The following is a 16570-nucleotide window of genomic DNA, read 5'->3' on the forward strand; positions in this document are numbered from 1 at the left end:
ACGGTTTCTTCTTCGTTCGAACTACTTCAGTGGGTGATAGTTGTGATCGAATTTTCCAAAGCAATGCATTCCAAAATAATACATACGCTGTGTCAATTCCCTGCCCGCGTTTATACCTGTAGCTTACACACTTTCCTGGGCGATTCAAGCCAGCGTACAATGTCATCTGCTACGGATGCCATTTCATATGGTGGCTTTACAATAAAACGTCATGGCCTGCCATGTCACCTGGAGCATTTACGGTATCATCTAGCTGTGCGTGCTATGTCATATGAATTACATTTAATTACATTTAATTATATTTACAATATCATCTGAAAAACCCTGTATGTATCGGGTATTTGGTATTAAATTTCCTAGCTATGTAACCTACTTTATATGAAAGAATGAGAACTGTAACCTACTTTATATGAAAGAATGAGTTACTACGGCAGAATACGTTCACTTTGTTTCACTGTTAACAACCGACTCCCCGAATACTGGTGTTGTTTCTCCTTTTATACTTTTCTGAATTCGTTCTCCTTACCTCCATCTTTCCGCATCTTCCTGCATCTCTCTCTCTCTCTCTCTCTCTCTCTCTCTCTCTCTCTCTCTCTCCCTTCGTATCTTCCTATCATCCTCTATTTTTCTATTTCTCCATCAAACTCGTCAGGACGAGTTTTTCTACTTCTTACATACATGTCAGTTGATTCGGGAAGTGGCAAATCTATCTCCGCTTCCTTGAACATAGTTGCCGAAATAAATGTTTCCTCTTCTTCACGACGTTCACTACTGCACTCAACGGATGTAACGAACAACACCACCAAATCAAACTAATAACTTAAAACTATCTAACTACCTTATTCTCTAAAAAGCAGGTTTCCCACCAGCTGGTGGGTTGAAACCGCTGCTGAAGTCTGCAACCGGTTAATGATGTTGTCTGCTAACTCGTCGAATGGTGCTGTGTTCGCTGCATCGTAGAGCTCCTCAAGCCGTGTCCAGCTAGGAGCGTCCAGGATGAGTCGAAGGAATCTATTGCAACTGGTTTGTATCGGACGGACTGAGCATTCCATTTGATGACTCGCAGTGCCTGGTCAATGAAGGAGCATCAGCAGTTCTGCGATAACGGCGAGTTGTTCTCCCTTGTTGCGGCAAAGGCGGATCTTCGGGAGCATTCTGCTTAATATAGCGAAGAGTTCTTCCGGGCTGAACAAGTCTTCCGCGGAAGTTGTGGCTGGAGTTGTGGTTGGAGTTTTAGCTGGAGTGTCTGGAGCCTTCCTGATGTCCTGCAGTCGTTTCGCTAGGTTGTACTTCGGTGCTGTGGATTGCAAAGAAGAAGAAGATGGAACAGGTTTAGGTTGTGGTACTGATGGTGGGATGCGCGCTGCCTTAGGTCGGACGCTTGGAGTGGTTGGTGCTGACACAATCTGCGCAAAGCTTTTGGTCTTGGGAGCAGTGTGCAATATCGGAGGAGGAATGGAGTGTGGAATGCTGGTTGCAATTGAGGCTAACGGTGGAAGCGCGTGCCACACGTTAGTTGTGGTTGGTGGAGCAGCAGAGTTTCGACCGTTGGCGCGCTGTCGAATCTCAATGTATTTCGCCCGCCTTGGACAAGACGGATCATCGGCGCGATGAGCGGCACCACAGTTCGAGCACTTTACCGTGCCCGAACTCGATGGACACTGCTCCGAGAGTTGCTCCGCCGCGCAGATGGCACACCGAGGTTTGATCTGGCAGTGGCGAGTACCATGCCCAAAAGCTTGGCATCGATGGCATTGCGTCGGGCCTTTCTTCCCTCCGCGGTACGGCTCCCATCGCACGATGACTTGCTGAATTGACCGTACTGCCTCCAGCTTTTTAAGCGAGCACGTTCCTCGCTTGAAATGAACCAGATACAACCTGGTTTGTATGCCCTCTGCGCGGCGCTTGATCTCGAACGCTTCCAAAACGTCGAGCTGGTGAGACTCCTTCAACTCACTGACGATCTCCGCGAGGTCCGTTTCTGGAAGCCCACGAAGCACCGCCTTGAAGGGACGCATGTTTTTAGCGTCATGCGAAAAATATTCTGCATTCCGCTGCTGCAGGTAGTTAAGGACCTCCTGCTGTTCAGCAGGAGATCGGACGGATCGGAGATACGGAATTCTGGTGTGATGCCTCGCGCCTGCAGTTCCGGACGCCTTCTATTTTCTCTCTATCATTCTTGCTCTCTTGCCTTTCATTCCATCATCTCACATTCGGCCTTTCCTGATTCGAATTACGCCCCGGAATTCACATCGATCTTTATCATATGGCTTGCTGCGGTTAAGGTCTTACGCGGTCCATCACCTTCTATTTTCTCAACCTCGTAACGATCTCTACCTTTTATTCCGATTACTTTGTAAGGTCCCAAAAATTTCGTCACATGTTTTTTTTCCAGCGCTAAATTGGGTTCGCATTATCGCGACAAGATCCCCAATGACATATTCTGGTGCCTTCCTAGCTCGCAAATTATAGAACCTTCTTTGCTCTTCCTGTGCCTTTTCAATCACATGCCTGGCCTTAGCCCGAATAGACGATCTCTGGTCATTGAATTGGCATACTCTAATTTCTTCTAGTAATTCCGCCAACCTAAGATCCTCACTATGACGCATGCGCACGCCAAACATAGCCTCGAAAGGAGATACACTAGTGCTCTGATGTTGACTCGCATTTATCCACTTTTGGATGGCTGAAACATGCTTATACCACTTTTTAGAATTATTCACACTTAATTTGATCAACATAGCTATCACTACCTGATTGACGCGTTCTACCTGACCGTTTCCGCGAGGTACTCCAGTTGTTATCCCTACCGGGTCAATATTTTCGCTCGTGCAATAATCCTTATACTCGTGGGACATGAAGGCCGATCCTCTATCGCTAACAATACGCCTCGGGTTGCCAAATGATTCACTTTCTGTAGAACTAATTGCCATCACATTGTTTTCTTGTTTTGGCACGATCTTCACTCCTTCCTCGATCACCACAGCACAAAAATGTTCCAGCGACACTCTTCCTAGAATTGCTTCATACGACATGGCCTGATCTGGGACGACATGGAAAGTAATACCCTCATACTCAACGCCGTCGATCATCATGCGAGCCATCGTTGTTCCATATGCTTCTGTTGTCTTTTCTCCGAAGCCGGCCAGAACCATCGCCGTAGGTGAGAGGTTCGGGGACCCTATTCTTTGAAATGCCTGGAACGACAGTAGATTTGGACGACAGCCGCTGTCGAACAAACAATGCAGTGTTTTCCCGTTTATTTGTGCCGAGACCGTTGCTTCTTTTATCACCTCAGCTACATGCACGCTCTGATTGTTCACACCCTTCTCTGCGATTTGCCTCGAGCATTCTTTCGCCTTATGGCCCAGCCCACCACATTGAAAACACTTCACGTCCTTTGTTGTGACACAGCTTAAAGCGACGTGTCCAAAAGCACCACACTTGTAGCACTTTATTTTCCTCGAACTGCTGGGTACCGATTGCTCCTAGTTCGGTTTTCTTCTGTGCTGTATTTCTGCTACTTTGGATTTCTGCGCAGCTCGCTCTAACAACGTTAGCTTTATTTTCAGCTCCTCGAGGGTTTGCGCTTCGTAAAGTGATGCACGCACGTGTTGGTCCGTTGTCACACCATCAGCAATATACTCACATACACTGCGTTCCTCCAAATGGATTGTTTTGGCCAAACGTTGCATCGCGTACGTGAATTCCATAACACTCTCATCCTTTTTGATGCGTCGAGATGCGAGCTCCCGATGAACGTCTCCCGGTCGCACCAAAACTCCGAACTCTTTCACTAGTTCTTGCTTCAGCGTTCCAAACGACGTCACTCCAGTCAGCGTGGTAAGAAAACTGCGCGCTATTCCGCCCAGTTTCTTCCGGCACATGATGAATAGCTGCCGATCATTCCAGCCCGCCATTGAACCAACATCTTCCAAATCGGCCAGCCATGCCGTGATGTTCTGCGACCGATCTCCGTTGAACACCTCTATTTCTTCCTCTACATCTCGGAAGCTATACGGTGTCATTACCGGTGTAAGTGCGGCTGCCGTATCCACGATCACTTGCATCTCCATAAACGGTCGTGTCTAGACTACTCGTCTTATTTCGCACCAACCGCGCCGCCAGTTCCTCTTTTGTTCCCGTCGTATCAAGTCCTTGCATCACATCGTTTTATCAATCCTGGTCGAGTATACTCCTCGACCAACACTTTCACCTTCTCTTCGCTCATTGTAGATCTTCAAATTCCACCCTTTTCGCAAAATACGTCCAAACCTTGGCACCGTATTCTCACTTCGCGTTTTCGATACGTACTCCGTTTGGTACTCCGGCGTTACGCAGTCAGCATTACGCACTTAGCGATCCGCATTCAGCGATCTGCACTCCACGATTCGCACTCAGCTATTCGCACTCAGATATACACACTCAGCAATATGCACTCTGCTATTCGCACTCAGATATACGTACTCAGCGATACGCACTCAGCGACACACAGTCGATACGCACTCAGCGTTGTCGATACGCACTCAGCGTATTAAATTTTCACTCCTTGAAACACACACACACACTCCTTTCCCGGACGAGCCCCCATGTAAGAAGTGAAAATTAAAACACGAATGAGGTTAACCGATATCTTAACCTTTATTCTGCTCGACCTGTTTTCGACTGTCCCTCCGATTTCAATTTTTTTTTCAATTCAAGAATTTATTGATAAATGGCTTAGAATTAACATAATTTACATATTTTGCGAGACGCAGCTAAAAAGCTTTTCAGCGCTGTTGTCATGGTGTATGCCAAAAGGCAGTTCTATTGGTTAATTTTGAAATGTTAGAAGCACTAAGGCTCATTGTTAGTTTAAACTTACATACTAATCAACAACTTATAAACTAAATCAAACTAATAACTTAACACTATCTAACTACCTTATTATCTAAAAACCAGGTTTCTCACCAGTTGGTGGGATGAAACCGTTGCTGAAGTCTGCAACTGTCCCTCCGAACCATCATCTCTCTTTATATATGGTGCTTAGCACCGCTCTCTCTCTCTCTCTCTATCTCTCTCTCTCTCTCTCTCTCTCTCTCTCTCTCTCTCTCTCTCTCTCTCTCTCTCTCGAAATATTCTTTTCTATTTTCTCTCTATCATTCTTGCTCTCTTGCCTTTCATTCCATCATCTCACATACATAATTACATTATATCGCTTACCTTATGTGTTGATAGGTATTTTATGAGGTGTTTGGCCTGCATATCGTTGAACAGCATTTTGAAAGATGTAATTTGCGTTAAAATGCCTTTTTGAAAAACTCGCATGTTATGTTTTCCCACAACGGACAACCATGTATCTGGGGATGGCCGCAAACACGGTCTTTATTCTGGCCACCAGCTCCGCTTTGGTATTGCAGGACGCCCTGTGTCCCGTCTGTGCCGCTGTCCCGCTCAACTGTGCCCCACACAAAGTAATCCATAGGATTAAGGTCAGGGGAGCTGGGTGGCCAAACGTCGGTGCTGGTGTATCGGTCGAAATTGGCAGTGAGCCATTGGCGTGTTTTTACGGCCGTATGGCATGGTGCAGAATCCTGCTGCCAAACGTACGGCCGCCCATTGGCCACCGTCTCAATCCACGGCTTCACCACGGTGGCCAGCAGGTCAATGTACCCGTCAGCATTCAGCCGGGGAAGCATTCAGCCCTGGGGGAAGATGTGAGGCGGCATCACGTCTCCCTCCGACGAGACGCACCCGAACACCATCAAAGTCTGAGGAAACTTCGTCTGCGGCACACGGGGCACATCAGCAGCACAGTAAGCGAGCCAGCGGTTGTTCTGCACGTTGTGCTTCTGGTCTTGACAAAAGTTCTTCTCGTCAGAGAGGAACCACAACGTGCCTGGCTGCGCCGGGTGCTTCAGCCAGCTCAGCAAGCGCTTAGCGTTGGCAAGCCGCTTTTCGCGCGTTTATGTTGTTATGAGCTGTCCCTTACGTCGCTTGTACGACGCGTTCCGCAGGTCCTCATTTAACGCCACCTTGACGGTGCTCGGGGCCACGCCAACGTCTCGCGCCAGGGCCCGGATGCCGACGCCGGGATCGGCCGTCGTCCGCTGCTGCAATCCGGCCAGGAACGCGTCGGTCCGCACACAATCCGACCGCCTGCTATGCTGTTTGCAAACAATAACACTATCCACGTCTTCACCACACTCCTCGAGCTGTACGCGTATTTTTTTACGGTATTCAGCGAACACATCGCCGCCTTCCGAATTTCGGCATTCGTATGGCCGGCACGAACCATCATAACACACGTTACGCGCTTGTACAATTCGGACGGGTTCCACATATTTACGGAGCTAGACATTTTTTACAATTGTTCGCACAACTTTTAGCAATCGAATGACATATCAAACATTTCGATACGTCAACTCAACCCTGAAATATAAACCCAAAGGCCAGGTGTTAAATTTAGCCCGCACACCCTGTGCCTTTTTTAAGGTCTTTTTTGTTGGCAACCTTGGGAAGATCGATCGTTTTACTCCCGTAAAAGGAGTCAGATTGGGTAACGATTCGTTTTCCGCTACTATTGAGAGCGTGTCGAATGGATTCACGCTTGGGGCCGTCTTCAGAACATCGGCGTACGATCCCCTGGCACTTTTTGTAGTGGCCCGCTTGTGCTCTGCCTCTGTCTTCTACGGTAGACAGGACAGGAGTTTACCTCGTGCCATTGCTGATTGCAATGCAGACACTTTTCGGCTGCGGACTTGCACTCTAATGTGGAGTGCGCTCCTTTGCACTTACTGCATTTTGTTGCATTCGTGCAATAAAGAGCGGAATGCCCAATCTGACTGCAGTTAATGCAATTCGCAATTTTTGTTACGAATGGTCGACGGATTGGTACTCGAAGTCCCTCAAAAAGAAGGGAATTTGGCAGGACTGTACCCTCGAAGGTGATTCGGAGTGGGGATGTCTCGCGATACACCTTCTTTCCGTCAACCAAGATTGAAGCGTACAATTTTTTAACTTCAAGGACCTTGGCACGAATAGTTGATTGGTGCAAAAATGCCCCCTCTCCGTATTTTAGGATGTCCTCTAGGGGGTATTCGAAATCATCTACAACACCGATGATTTCCACCAATCCACTGGGAATATATACCCGGTAATCCTTCGTAAAGGTCGGGTCGGCCGCTATCATATTGGCCTGTTCGCTATATAGGCCATGTTCGCCTGTTCGCATCATATTGGCCTGTTCGTTATATTAGGATATTTTTTATAGATTGATGCTGTAATCGATCTTACATCTGGGGGTTTATTCCTGGGCATGAAGAAAACATCATGCACCCCTTTATAGGAGGCATGATACGCCCTACTCCTCGGTTTCGGCTCCACTGCGGGAGACGCCGACGAGGCCTCGTGATACAAAACCGATCTCTTCTTGGCTGTTAGTCTTGGATCAGAACTTTTGCGCTTCACTGTAGTGAGGCACGTTTCTGATCCATCAACACAACGGATCAACACAGAACAAATGAGAGGGAGAAGGATGACACGATACGAAAGAATAAACTACCGGACGGCACTTCGTGAGAGAAGTAGTACACTGCGCATGGAGCGAGAGTACTTATAGGCGGCACCGCTCTCTCACCTACACACACAACACTGCACAGGGACACCTACACTCGGAGGGCATAACTGAACGCCGAACACACGGATCGCTCCGCACGCGTTTTACACTATCACTTACGATGCGTGATTTCTGGGTCAACGGCTTTGCTGTTATCGCAATCTCGCCTATTTCGTCGCCTAGGAGCGCTTTAGAAGACGTCTTAATCGCTCGGTGGTTGAAGACGGAATGAATTAACATTTTTAATAGATTTTGTTTGGCAACTTTAAGTTAAGCACTTCATGTTTTAGGTGTGCTTTGAACTTGATAATTTTTTTTTTACGTAACTAACTAACTAAGCTAAAATTAAACTGACTAACTAACTAATTAACTTGTCAACACCGCTTGTGTTGAATAGATTTTCACAGATTTATAAGGCATTTCCTCCTTATTCTGCCTTATCCTTATTGCCTTATCTCGGGCATACTCGATTATTTTTATAACTTTACATAGCTTTACATGAGCACACAATAAGTGTTCTTCCAGTTTAGCTTTAAGGGCGTTGATGGTCGCGTTTTTTTCGTCAGTGCCAGTCTGTTGTGCGTATGTCAGTCGTTGTTGGACAGGGGAAGGAACTACGGGGGAGGATAAAAATCTACGAGCTTCACCGTACGAGCAATTGTTATCTACTTTGAACTTAATTACCGCTTCTTCTTGCTTGTAACGAGGGCAGGCGCGGGAGAAGGCGTTGTGGGGTCCTTTGCAATTCACGCACACGGGATCGACGATACAGTCTCCGTGGGCAGGGTTACCGCAGTTGGAACAGTTGGCTTGTGTTGCTTTGCAATTCATCTTGGTATGACCGTAATTAGTGCAGTTGTAGCACATCATAGGTTTTGGATAGTAGGGACTAGTCGGTACTTGAAGAACACCGAGGCGGATGGTTTTCGGGATGGTGGTGGCGTTGATACGGAGCAGGAAGATGTTGGTTGGAACTATTTCATTATTGATTTTGCGGGTGAAACGGCGCACTGAAGCTACATTTTGGTCTTTGATTTCATTACAGCTGTCATCGTCGCTAATGTCTTTTAGGTCAGGAGAGTAGATTACGCACTGTACGCTGTTTAGGGTTTGGTGAGGGATCACACTAACACTGGTACTGTCGACGAGTTTGGAAAGGGTTTGGAGGGATTGGAATTGGCGGTCACTGCGGGTCTTAATGAAGAGTTTTTTCCGTTGTCAATTAATTTTTCAGGCTCGGAAAGGTCACCAGCATGGAAGGATAAGGATTTTCCAATAACGAAAGGATTTTTAGGGAGAGGAGAACCGTCGGAAGTTTGTACCACTAAGAATTTCATGTCATCATACTTATTCTCCTTATCTATAAAATGTGGCATGGTCCTCTCATTACGAGAGGGGCCGCCGAGAGGGGGAAAATCCCTCTCGAGGGAAGGTGAAGGGCCCAGAAAAAAAGGAGTATTGTCCGTTCACTTCACAATGGCCGTTATGTTGCACTGTCCACAAAAAATAATTATTTCACAACACACCCAAAAAATATTATTGTCCTTAAACGTACAGGCACACAATTTATGCACAATAGAACGGGTATAACTTAAAAATAAATTTGTCTGGGTAAAACCCAACAGCACACCCCTGCACAGCACAAAACCACGTGCACTCTACCCTGGGGTACAATATCACCGGGTGAGAATGTAACCGGATTACACAGGTAACAACACTGCACAGCACACGGGGCAGCAGAATCACGAAGAAGCACAGAATAGCACAGAAAAAATCTCACAGGCATAGTTTACGGGAAGGAGCACGTAAAGAACACGTCCGACCAGGTCGGATGTCGCAGTAAGAGTGTGGACACGGTCACGTCGAGCCATTGAGAAGCTGGCCTCTTTGACTTGCGACATGCTGACGGCTACATTACCCTCAAGAGGATTAGCAATATTTTCACCCAGAAGATGGGCATTTGCAAATTGTGCAGCAAGGGCATTGCACTTTTCGACAGGGGTGACTAAAATATTACCACCGACAGACAGGAGGTACGGGCTTTGGTCTCTGCTAAAGTATCTTAGCAACTCTCCATAAAGGCGGAGACCGAATATCTAATCGCTCAACTACACGACCAAAGTTAGCATTTCGAATGTCTGCAACCCTAGAGGAGATCACTCTCGCCAATGTTGCTGTTTTCATTTAGTACTGTGTATCTCCATTATTTTGAAAAATTCTTCTGAATCGGTTTGGTTCTAAATTCTTCGTATGCGTATCAGTCTAATGTGCGAGGGTCTATGTTCAGAAACTCACCTGTAACGGGTATGGTCCTAGCACATGCCTCTTCAGCATTTTTGATCACACTCTCTAGATTATTAATCGCAAGGTCAATTTCATCGGTGGTATTAACCTCGGTTACCTTGAGCCGTAGCTTTGGACCACGGTTTGCTGCGAAGGTTACTTCAGTGATCATTGGGAAAAGGTCAGAATTTAGCTCACCCAGCGTCATTGGCTTCTCGATCCCGACATTGGTTAGGAATAAATCAAGAGTACTACTCGAGTTTGATGATGGAATGTAGGTCGGAAAGTCCGGAACCTCGATTGTGTATTGGCCTCTCTGAGCATGGTCGAAGAGAAGTCTACCGCTACAGTTGGCGCGCATTCCACATACGATGTCGTGCATTTAGGTCACCACCTAATACAATTTTGTAGACGTGGAGGTCCACGAATATTTGAAGCTCGCCGTATCCATCAGGCCAAATGTCAGCGGAATTGGTCAGGGTGTGTTTGAGCGTTTGAACGTTTGAGCTCCTACATCTCCTCAAACATTTTTCGCCATACTACAGGCGTCGCAAAATTGGATGCCAATGCTAGGATGGTATCCGGATTCAACGTGAGGGCTGCTGTCTCCGCTCGCTCATAGACGTCGGTGATGTTTGGGATCTCGGCGTATCCAAGGTGGAAGTATCCAAGATACGATCATCCACCTCGATCTTGCCCATGGAGTCCATGACTGCCATCATCGCTGAAGGCAGTTCCTCGACGGTCTCCATTAATTCCCGAATTGAATTACTGACTAATATTCAGCGTAACGCCCCATAGGTTGACAGACACTCCGTTTGTATCTGCTGAGCTTTGTAGAGCTTGACGTGTGCACGTAACAGGTGTACACGGTAGACTTGGTAGATTGAAATAATCTTTCCTATCTCCCGCGTATTTCCAGGTCGTGCAAGTACGGCCATAAGACATAGCCGTTTGGACTCCTACACCCCGAGTTGAGACAGTCAATGGCACAGCTACATGTGCTTTAGTGACCTTGACAGTCTCCAGTGCCTGCTTGAGGCTACCCTGGTCTGGCCGTCTGGCCCAGTATCTGTCCTGGGACTTCTTTACTGACGCTTTACCCTTGCGATCGAACTTCTTCTTCTCTACTGCTTTCTCCTCATCGCGCTGGGTTGTGGATACTTTCGCTTCCATTTCCGGTAGTAGAGTTGGTTCCGTCTATTCAAAAACAAAAATCTACGTGCATTTTGTTTGACAATACGGCGTAGAGCCGTCATACTAAATTGAATAAATAATAAAAAAACTGCATTTGTCCTAGTAATGATTGATAGATCGCGTTTAAAGGCAGCATCGTGGCCAAGGCCAATGCCGACCTTGGAGTTCAGCACTGATGGCTTCTAACATTGTTGTGTTATAGTTGGGTAACTGAGTGAACCGTAGCCCTCGTTTAATGGCGTTACCTACCCCTGCTCCTCGGATAGTCCCCCGACGATCCTTTCTAATAAAAGTGTAGCCGGGAAGTGCAAAATTTATGTGCATTCGACTTAAGATGCGTCTCGGTGATGAATGCGATGTCGATGACTTGTCGTCGATGACGCATGTCAGCAAGTCAGCACTTTCTTCGATCACACGGAACAAGCGTTCCAGGTTGCTACACGAAGTTTGTTACCCATAGCGAATAGTTTACTCCCCGATAACGGTGATTTGGTCGCGACAGGTGCGGCATGTGCTTAGCCGCTCAACCATCTCAGAAAAAATCTGCATCAACGTTGCCGCAGCATGGAGGGTAGCCTCTGAATTTTCAGGGAGAGGAGTTTACGGTGCAGTAGCTTGATATGGCGTTGTCATCTTCGCTACCATGGCATACTGCATGCCAGGAGGGATAAAGATGGTCGGAGGTTTCGTTCGAGTTGTTTCAGTAACAACGTTGGCCGGGGTAGCTATGTCAGCAGATTTTTTCACCGGCGGGAACGTTTCTGGATCGTTCTGCACTTTAAGCAGCGCCGGAGTAGCGCGCGTATTCACCCGCTGGTTGGCAGATACGCGTTGACCGATCAGGCGATATTTCGCTCTTTGCAGACACTCAGGGTCATTGGCCATGTGCTTTGCACCACAATAAGTACAGCGCATAGCTCCTTTAGCAGCCTGGTATGATCTCTTTAGCATCCAACAGCGGTAATCCGCATAGGACAGCCTTGTACGGTTTTTCTTTAGGCATGTCATGCGAGTAAAACTTCGCATCCTTGTTTCCTTGGACGTATTTAATCATTTGTTTATTGGATTTCTCAACTGATTTCATGAAGACTTTAACACCTATTACGACTCATATCATTACTCGTCAGGAATATATTTGAGATCATCCTTAAGTTGGATTATCGAAGGATGTTTCACAACCACAGACGGTGGTCGTACCTGCTTGGATGCTGCTGCAGGCACACCTAGTTGATGAATCTGATAAACGCTGCTGGCGAATTACACAGTCCGAATAGCGAACGATTAAATTCGTATAAACCTGACTTCGTAGCAAAAGCTGTAAACTTGCGACTTTCTTTTTCGATAGGATTTTCCAAAACTTCTTCTATCAAGGGAACTGTAAAACCATCCTTTAAAATCATTGTGTTCAGCTTCCGAAAGTCAACGCAAATTCGATTGCTTCCTTCCTTCTTTTTCACTATCACTACACGCAAAGTTGCAAAGTCTGATGTTAACAAATCGATCTCGTATTCGTCATTATCGATTTCAATATTGATCACCATTTCACCTACGGTTTTTTGTACTATACCACCGAAACCACGCAATTGTCCTACACTTTCCTAAACCCTGGACACGGCTTGACTCACGATCGATACTTCATTGCCTGTGTCAATAACGGCCAATGATATTTTTCCCCTCTCAACGAATCGTTTTCTTCGAAAGCGCGGCTTGAACATGATTTATCTAGTTCACACTTCCACCTTGTTGGTTCGCGAATCTTTGTTCGCACTGGCTAGCACGGTGCCCGAGCCCGTTACACTGGAAACATTGAAGTCTATCTCTTTGTTCCGGACATTTCCGTGCCACCGTGCGAAGGTCAAGGGGCAAACAGCGACGGCAGGTGTAAGAGCGAGCGTAAAACCAGAAACTTTGACCTGTTGATAATCGATACAAAGTATCCGTTATTTTTTGTTGTCCTTTTCGTAAGATTCTACGAAGGAAGTTCCGATCATGAAATCATCTATACCGAGGATTATCTCTTGGACAACTGAGTTATGGCGGATTCAGCGCCAACTACATATACGATATGTCACACATGACATCTGTAATCTGTTTACGCATGTTGGTTGCGTTCTCAACAGTAAACCATCAATCGGGCGTTATAAGTTCTATTCGGGCATCGCGAAGTATGAATCCGTTAGAGGGATTCATACTCCGTTGGGTTGTATTGTTTTCAAGCTGTCAAATCGGTTGATTCGGTAACCGTTACGAGGCTTGCACGGCGTAACTAATACAACTGAGCACATTTTAAACTAAAGTTCAGTTCAAGAACACAATTCAAGGATGCACATTTTTTTATGAGTAGTAGTAACAAATAGTAAATAATTTCATATTAAAATATCTCAGTTGAATTAAGAAATATTATTGTACAAATCAGTCATATATGTGAGAATCAGTTAAACATCAAAAGAAGAAGATGGGTGGCTTTCGTTTAGTTCACTTTATTTATTCTCCAATTCGCACGTCCTTCACCTTCGACATTTCGCGTTCAACTGACCTCCCGACCCAGCAGCGCGCGCCGCTTAAATACCCCCCTTCGCTCACTCGGCGCTCGCCACGATATCGCTATCTCGTTTCCCTACTTCACACGGCCTTTCCTCGACCGATCCTTTCGCCCCGAAGGATCCTCACTGCAATAAAACCGATAGGGTTTCATATGTGACGAAGCCGTCGACGTCACTTTTGGCCCTTCGCCATTGATCTTTTCTACGTCATAGCGATCATGTGGACGAACACTGGTTACCTTATATGGTCCAAGGTACTCAGCTGCGTACTTCCTTCCAGGCCCGAACTGCGTCCGCTTAATCACCACCAGGTCGCCTTCGCGGTAAGTTGTAGCCGACCGCGCTCGTAAGTCGTACGATCTCCGTTGTTCTTCTTGGGCTTTCTCGATAGAAACCCTGGCACCAGCTCGAGTCTGCTCTCGTTGATCGTGATGTTGGGCCACTCGAATTTCTTCCATCAGCTCACCTAGTCGTAAATCTCCTTCGTGTCTCATCGGTACCCCAAACATCGCTTCAAAAGGAGTAACACCGATGCTCTGATGTGGGCTCGAATTAATCCACCGCTGAATATTGGCAACGTGCTTATACCACTTTGCAGGATCGTTTACACCCATCTTTCGCAACATAGCAATAATCACTTGATTTACCCTCTCTACCTGCCCGTTCCCGCGCGGAACACCTGTCGTAACTTCCACACGCTCGATATCCTGATCCTCACAATACCGCTTAAAATCGTTTGACGTAAACGCAGCCCCTTTATCGCTAATAATACGCCTTGGATTACCAAATACCTCGCTCTGTGTTGCTAATCGCTGAATTACTTCAAATGAATTCGTCGTTTTAGTAGGATATATCCAAGTGTACTTACTAAACGCATCAACTACTACAAACAAATATTTATACCTTTTCTCCGTAATGTCCATTGGACCCAAATGGTCTACGTGATACGTGTCTAACGGAACGTCACCTTTCGCGATTGGGTATAATAAACCGTCAACTTTTCCCCTTTTACGCTCTGCGAGGATACATTTCACACAACACTCAATCGTTTGTTTTATTTTCTCACTCGCGTTTGGAATGTAAAACTCCTGTTCGATAATACCCTCTATCTTACGAGCTCCTAAGTGACCCTTTTCGTGTATCCTACGTATCAAATCGCTTTGCATCCCCGGTGGTACCACAATCACTTCCCTACCTTTCACTACTTTCATCAGCAGCCCATTGCACATGACAAAATCTTCAAAAGATTGCGTTTTTAACAATTCAATAATTGCCTTCGCACGCTCGTCACTTTGTTGCATTTTTCTGATCGCTTCCATCATAGGATCGCTTTTCACAATCATCACCGGTGCCCTGCTCAACGCATCCACATGCTTCATCGATGAACCTGGCCTATGAACCACTTCATATTCATACTCTTCGAGCATCAAAGCCCATCTCGCGATTCTTGCCGACAGTTCTTTCGATTTTAAAGTATGCCCAAACGCTGCACAATCTGTAACGATCTTAAACTTGATGCCTAAGAGATACACACGAAACTTTTCAACAGCGCGAACCACCGCTAGCACTTCCAAATGATACGCACTATAATTCTTCTCCGCGTTTGATGTTTGTTGACTCATGAAGGCAACAGGATGAAACTTGTCATCGTCACTCTTCTGCATAAGCGCAGCACCATAACCGTACTTTGACGCGTCCGTATGGAGCTCGGTTTCGGCACTTTCGTCGTAGATCTTTAACACCGGATCGGTCACCAAACACCGTTTCAACTCGTCAAAACTCGAACGCTCCTCTTCACCAAACACAAACTCAACACCTTTCTGAAGCAAACTTGTCAAAGGCTTCGAAATTGTCGCGTAACCAGCAATAAATTTTCGGAAGTAACTCGTAAGTCCCAAAAATCTTTGCAGCTGCTTCACATTTTTCGGTTCCGGAAAAAGCTGAACCGATCGCAACTTACTCGGCGCTATGCGATAACACCCGTTGCGAATCACATACCCGAGATACTCCACTTCATCCTTTAAAAATTGCGATTTTTTCCAATTGAACTGCACACCGTTCTCACTCGCGACATTTAACAATTCCTTCAACGTTTGAAAATTACTTTCCTCATCTAATGAAGGAATTATTAAATCATCCACATACACCAACACACGCTCACTCTTGATGAATTCCCGAAACACATCCGCTACAAACCGGCTGAAACTCGCTGGACTATTGACCAACCCGAAAGGCGTTCTAAGAAACTCGTACTGGCCTGTGTGGGTAACAAAGCCTGTGTACCGCTGGCTCGACTTTTCCACAGGAACATGAAAAAACGAATTTTTCAAGTCAAGTGTGGTAAAAACTCTGGCTGACTTCAAGCGATCGATTTGATCTTCTATGTTCCTCATGGGAAAACAATCCTTAATCATTTTTCGATTAAGTCCGCGATAATCAACACAAACGCGTAAGGAACCGTCCTTTTTTCTCGCTAACGTTACCGGACTCGCAAAATCACTCTCACTTTCTCGAATTATTCCCGCGGCTAACCACTCGTCGATTGTTTTCTCCAGCACCGCCTTTTCACCCGGAGCAAAACGCCTTGGCGACGAACGCACAGGCGTCTCGTCATGCAAAATAATTTTCGTCTCAACACGACTATTCACGTTTCCCGCAGGTTTGTACCCCGAAATAACAGCCTTTACTCTTTCCGAAAATCGAGGAGACACATCCAAATTGTCTTCATTGTCACACACAATAGAAAACATTTCATCCGTTGAACCATATGGCCTGACTTTGACACCCGCCGTTGTCATCGTAACTTCAAAATAGTTCAAGGAATCTCTGCCCAATACTGCATCGTAAGACATGCTTTCATTTGGCACCACAAAAAATCGCACACCACTAAAAACGTTATCATCCACCGTAACGTCCACCGTGAACATGCCGATCGCCTTTGTTCTCATGC

The 16570-nt window shown here is 46.2% G+C and overlaps 2 protein-coding genes and 1 pseudogene across 3 annotated transcripts in view; 1 reads left to right on the forward strand and 2 right to left on the reverse strand.

The window, feature by feature from the left end:
• The window catches only part of LOC126567431 (protein LTV1 homolog), a 255962-nt gene extending 250031 nt beyond the window's left edge, over nt 1-5931 (forward strand). The window contains exon 6 of the mRNA XM_050223653.1: nt 5921-5931. The gene's annotated coding sequence lies outside the window, so the exon portion shown is untranslated. The remainder of the gene's footprint in view (nt 1-5920) is intronic.
• Nucleotides 1-16570, reverse strand: part of LOC126556186 (mitochondrial genome maintenance exonuclease 1-like) — a 306337-nt gene that overhangs the window by 263645 nt on the left and 26122 nt on the right. The gene's annotated exons all lie outside the window — the stretch shown is intronic.
• LOC126567437 (uncharacterized) lies at nt 1038-4070 on the reverse strand (annotated as a pseudogene).

The sequence above is a fragment of the Anopheles maculipalpis genome, chromosome 2RL (assembly GCF_943734695.1).
Source record: "Anopheles maculipalpis chromosome 2RL, idAnoMacuDA_375_x, whole genome shotgun sequence".
NCBI lineage: Eukaryota > Metazoa > Arthropoda > Insecta > Diptera > Culicidae > Anopheles > Anopheles maculipalpis.